This window comes from Beta vulgaris, chromosome 5 (genome assembly GCF_026745355.1).
Source record: "Beta vulgaris subsp. vulgaris cultivar EL10 chromosome 5, EL10.2, whole genome shotgun sequence".
Taxonomy (NCBI): Eukaryota; Viridiplantae; Streptophyta; class Magnoliopsida; order Caryophyllales; family Amaranthaceae; genus Beta; species Beta vulgaris.
The window spans coordinates 22,975,550-22,981,726 of record NC_079206.1 but is presented as its reverse complement, the minus strand read 5'-3'; the positions used below and the strand labels follow the sequence as shown (position 1 = coordinate 22,981,726).

The 6,177-nt window shown below is 38.8% G+C and overlaps 1 long non-coding RNA gene across 1 annotated transcript; it reads right to left on the bottom strand.

Moving 5' to 3' along the window:
- Window positions 1-2,127: 2,127 nt before the first annotated feature.
- LOC125497537 (uncharacterized) lies at window positions 2,128-5,037 on the bottom strand. The gene is made up of 3 exons (XR_007274424.2): window positions 4,498-5,037; window positions 4,335-4,400; window positions 2,128-4,299 (listed from the first exon to the last, which is right to left on the bottom strand). It is a non-coding gene; the product is annotated as an uncharacterized LOC125497537 (long non-coding RNA).
- Between the last annotated feature and the right edge of the window lie 1,140 nt (window positions 5,038-6,177).

Sequence of the window (6,177 nt, the reverse complement as noted above, 5' to 3'; positions counted from 1 at the left end):
ACCCATGTTCATTGGAACTTTGTGGGCGATTTGGAAAACAAGGAATGCCCAAGTCTTTCGCCAGATAAGGGCCACAATTGAAGTCTTTACTACTCACGTAATAGAAAGTTGCCATCAACATGACAGGTTTACAGTGAATGAGTTTCCGAAGGTCTCCCCCCCTCCTGCGCCTGACTATGCATTTCCCCCGGGATTCATACGTTCAAATATTGGTGAAGTTCCACTGGAAATCCCAGATGTAATTATACAAATAGATGGATCCTGGAATAAAGATGATGGGCAAGGGGGAGCGTCGTGGGTAGCAATGCACCACACAACCATTCTTCAGAGCCAAGGAAAATATTTGTATGCCTCCTCAGCTCTACAAACAGAAGCAGTTGCATGTCTTTTAGCAATCCAATGGGCTCACACAACAGACTACACCAACATCCTGATCAACACGGACTTAGAGATGCTCGTCAGGTACCAGGAGCACTATAACCAAGCAGATATCGCTATACTACATACATTATCATATATTAGGGAGGTCTCAGCTTCATTTCATAGTTGTTGCATCACAAAAGTCAGTAGGACGCAGGTTCAATTGGCTCATGCACTAGGCAACTACTGTAGGCAGAATAGAATAAGTATAGGGTAAGTTTGTATTTTCGCACTTCTACTAGATGTCAAAAAAAAAAAAAAAAAATTACTGTACAAGTAGTGGTACCGTTTCTTAAGTTACACATAATACTGATAAAAAGTGAGATTTACTTGAGGTTTCCGTGGGCTTTAATTGTTCTAGTAGGGCGCAAAAATTTTCCTAAAGGATTGTTTCCAGCTACTTGCAATTTTAAATTATTTGATTTACAAAAGAGTTCAAAAATTGTTTACCTTCCATTCTTCTTGTGGTTGCATATTTCTCTTACTATCTCCTTACTTTTCCTTCTACTTTTTTTTCCTTTCCTTTCATTTCATCAATTTTCTTAAATACAATCAAATAACGAAAAACTAATATTGAAACAGTATTTCCATTACAAACTTTTATACTCAACCAAACAAGATCATAATATGCAGACTTGGTAAGGAAACATAGAACAATCCTTCGCATTAGTAAGAAAAAACATTGTCACAACATCACCTTATTAAAAATCAATTAGGACCAAGATGGATTTGAACCACCAACCTCCCAAATAGATTTGGGCGCTCTTCCCGGTTAGAGCTTACAAGTCCAGTTAAATAAATATCACACTGTAATCAACCAACTCTCAACAAAAAGATAGCAATCAGATTGACCAAATTTTTATCCACCTAAATGCAGTCTTACGACATAAAGAAAAATGTAAATTCACGCAGAAAGAATTATTTCAGCTTAAAAGTGTAATTTAGAAAATTAGATTTGATTTATAAAGTAAAAGTTACCACCATATTCTACTATAAACCCGGATGAATGAGAATGATACCTCACCCTTACAGAAAATCAAAGAAATCCAAATTAACAAATTAACAAAAAAATAATCTTTAGTACGACCAGAGTGCATGATGAATAGACCCCCAACCCAAAATGAAACAAAGTGAAGAACAGGGGAAAACAATGAATGTAAGATGAACAAGAAGCATGAAAAATCTGGGAAACAGAGCATATAGTCGTATACATGTAGCACATTTAGTATGCTTGTGGAACAGCAATACAAAGTCCATCCATGTAATCTCACTCGTCATAAACCACTCAGATTAGTAAAAACCTACAAGTTGAAGAACCAAGACCTGCAGAACATATCAAAAGCTTAAACCAAGACACATGCTCACAAATAACCGACCAGCAATTAGATAGGGAAGGTGTGATAATACCACGCATAACCCAATATTTGATACCGTAATAATATCAGCAGAACACAGACATGCTGAGCCACGCATTTTTTTTTTGTACGGTCAAATACTAACTACATACTTCTATAAAGTCCATGACAAGCACACCTTTCACCCTGCATCTTCTTCAAAGCAGTAACCCAAGTCCCAAGCAGCACAAGTCTAGATTGATCTACCCCAGTAATGGAATTATTGACAACCACTAAGGAAGACTATTTTCTGTGCTTTAAAAGAAATGACACCATCGAATTATAAATTAAGCTTCGAATGCAGCAAATGACCAATGCAACATAGAAAATACTTTCACAGCCATGTCAGGTGTTAAAACCTTAACATCAAAGACCCTCACAGTATCATACATAGAAAATAGATACAAGTCTAGCAAAGATGCTACCAAATGATGCAGATTTCAAATAAAAAAAAGAATAAAAATAGAACAAATGCACAGCAAAGTACAATACTAACAAAATGCTCAAAATCTCCAGACCTCGCCAAATGACATAAGGCAACTAGTCCACAGCTTGGATATAAAGATGACTACAAATGTGCCCACGCATCACAGCCAAAACATAGCTTGTCGTCACAATACCAATATATAGTACTCAACACCAACCAAACGTAACTACTTTATTGTCCAGATGTTTTAAAATTCCAATAGAGCACCACATATCGTACACAACACCAGCAAAATGTCACAACTTCATTCTCCAGATGTAACTAAATTGGCGTTCAAAATATTCCAACAAAGGCACCAAGATATTGTACAGAGCACCAAACAAACTTAACAGCTTTGTTCTCCAGATGTTATGTAATGCATTGTTTCTGTAAAGGTGTCCACGTAAAGGTACAGCTGTTCTTGCTCGTCTTAAGTAGCTGAGAAGCATCAAGCAGCAATCCAATTCCACAACACCAGATATGCATAGCTCAATCAGATCATATCGATGCCATCAGAATGTATTTCACAACAGGGATAATTTTGCAGGCCCAAATTCCACCGGGAAGATTTCAACTGAACAATCAACCTAAAAGGCAAAACACATGAAACATGACCTAAAGGCTTTTCCATCAAAAGCATCCAATCAGGAAGATAAAAGGCCAACAACAATTACAGTTACTTGCCGTGATGTTGGACATAAACTACCTCCAGTTTGCAGTTACTCCCGCCCCTGCCTTCTTGCTCACAAACCATCTCAACATATATGTAAAGTTCTCATCTTCACCAAAATTGCGAAAATAATTTTATTTCATAAATGCAGTCTCCAGCGACATCGCATAACAGGGGCAAACAAATCTCTCTTCCAAAGAAATAGCACCAAGAATATTTGATCTTCAGCAATCGAGGATGTGGAGTACAACTCCTGCAGATATAATTCTAATACAGAGCAAAATAGTACAATCATAATAATACTTCTTCCTGACACCTCCATATAGAGAAACAAGAGTGAATCACAAGCATCATGAAGCATAGATTATATTGACAGTAAATCCATATAATAATGACTACTTTCTCATAATAGGATATGAAATTTCGTTGAAGATCCAAGATTGAGTTATACACATGTTATCAGCTGATATTTGCATTGTGCAATTGCATCATTCACACGTGGATGTAGCTTAATCAGGATTGGGTTGCTTGCTATATGGACTAATGTTCCCCACATTAAATTATGTACTGCGATATTGATATATGAGTAAGCGTCAAACAAGAATATATTCAAGAAAGTTGCATATGTATCAAATTTTAATATTCAAGAAAGTTGCATATGTATCATATTTTAATCCCCATTCCCCATTAAAACAATGGAGATTATGTACGTGGACGATAGTCCTGATAATTAATCTGACTATATCTGGACCGGAGAGGGCCACTAAAGCAGATGAATGAAAATTTAAAGGGAAGTTTGCACATCAATGAATGCCTAACAAGGAATTAAAAGGGGTCATTGAGATACCTCAGCAATTCCGCATTGTTGTCCAACGAGACGATTTGCATGTTGATTTGCTCAACAATAGTGGTAGTAGTAGCAATTAATAGCTTTTACCGTAGAGTGGGAGGGGTAGGGGGAAGGGGGTAAAGAAATTTGCGAGAGACACAGACACAAAAGGGGAGAGTCGGGCAAAAACAACCCCGTACCATCTCCCCTTAAAACCCAACAAATGAAAACTTTTATTAAATCGGGTGACCTGCCAAGCAAGCGCACCTGACATGGCAAAGGTCGACAACTAACAAGAGCAACTAATCGAAACAACTAAAAAAAAAAAGTGTATCTGCCTACTTATGCTCCCACTATGAATCACATAACTTGCTAATTACCAAACACTAAAAAAATATTAGATACCGTAGAGCCAAACAGCATAGCTTTCAATCTTCTTTGGTTAACCAACAACTTCGCCAAGATACCATTCATCCGACACCATTAATCAGAACCACAAGCAAAAGGCACTCCCGAACCCCTGGAGTTAAACGATCAAAAACAAATAAATCTTACTCGAATCAAGCAGATCCAATTAACTGTTACGCAGATCGGTCTTCTCCAATGAAGGATCCACCATGTCTAATGAAGAAGAATCAAAGAAAACAAATAAATTTCAACAAAAAAAAAAGGATGAGAAAAGAAATTGAGAAAACAAGATCAGATCTGACGTTATTACCTTCAAAAAAATCAACCGAAATTTAATCACCGATAAAAAGAACCGTCGCAAATCAATGATCATGTTATATATGGATCTTTGAACGATCTATTCAAATATGAAGAAGAAATTTGAATTGAATGATAATCTTGAGAGACATCTAAACCGCAAAATCTAAAAATCTAAACTCGAGTCTCTCCCACGCTCTGCTAGGGTTTGAGTGTTCTACTTGATTTTTCGAGCATTGTGGCCCTTGTGAGGGCAAGATTACAGCCTCCATGGCTGATGATCTGGTAAATCGGTGCGCGAATCTATCAATTACAGAAGAGGAAGAGGAAATTGTAGCCCTAACTGGAGAGGAGGATGATAACTGGGCAAAGGATCTATCTCTTTCGATTGTTGGGAAGGTTCTAACAGATAGGCCATATAACTTTGATGCTTTCAAAAGAACGATGAATCAGATTTGGGCGATTTCGAAAGGTGCTATCTTTCGATCGATTGAGAATAACTTGTTTATTGTCCAGTTTGCACAAATGCGTGATAGATCAAAAGTCCTCGATGGAAGCCCTTGGAACTTTGATCAAAATTTAGTTCTAATGTCTGAAATAAAAGGCTCGATGCAGCCGTCGAATATTCACCTAACTCACTGCCCGTTTTGGGTGCGTATTTATAATTTGCCGTTGGATAGTAGATCGGAGATACATGTGCGAACCATAGCAAATGCTTTAGGGGATGTTATGGAGGTAGAAAAAGATGATATTGCATGGGATAAATCTGCTAGGGTTAGGGTTCGATTGGATATTACAAAACCCTTACGACGAATTCAACGTATTCGAAATAAATCTGGAGGAATATCGTTGATTGAATTTAAATATGAAAGATTGCCTACCTTTTGTTACTCTTGTGGCATTATTGGGCATATAGAGAGGGATTGTGAACAAGTCGTGGAAGGAAACTGTAATATGGAGAAACAATGGGGAGTATGGCTGCGTGCTTCCCCTCGAAGAGGTAGGCTGAAAATGCAAGAGGAGGCAAAAATATTTGCTAAATGTCGCAAAACGTTAGCTTTCCCTATGAACAGCAGAGGGCCTGATGAGAGAGGTGGGATACCTACAGCTGCGACACCCCCGATACAGAAAGAGACCCATCGGACTATGATCACAAGCTCTGTAGAAGTGGATACCTTGTCGCCGAAGAGGAGAGACGATGCTTCAGGTCAACAAATAAATAGTGAGGGGCCTCAAAAGTGTGCGAGGGAGGAAGAAGGAATGAAATCAAAGTGCGAGAGGGAGAATGGGATAAGGTGTGGGGAGGAAAATGCTAGCAATGAAGAGAGAGGAGGGATTGAAGCTTCAATGGGAGAGAACCAGGCGGGCACAAATGTTGAGGGTCTCGCAATACCTGTTGTGGTGAGTGAACCAACACGTCTGGCTACGAATAAAGCTATGCAGATGGACCGTGAAGGTACTCTGGATGGCCTGGGATTGGAGGATGGAAATATAACCCAGGGGGGAGGGGATAATGTGTCCGAGAGTACCATGAAGGTACCAGAGTGTTTTGATGGGTTTGACATGGTCATGCATGAATCGGTGCAAAAAAAAGGATGGAAACGAATCCCCAAGCACGGGTGTGGGAGCAAGAAAGATGCGAAGCTAGTGGTAGGAAACAGGCGAAAGTCCAGAGGTGAATTTGAGGAGTGTG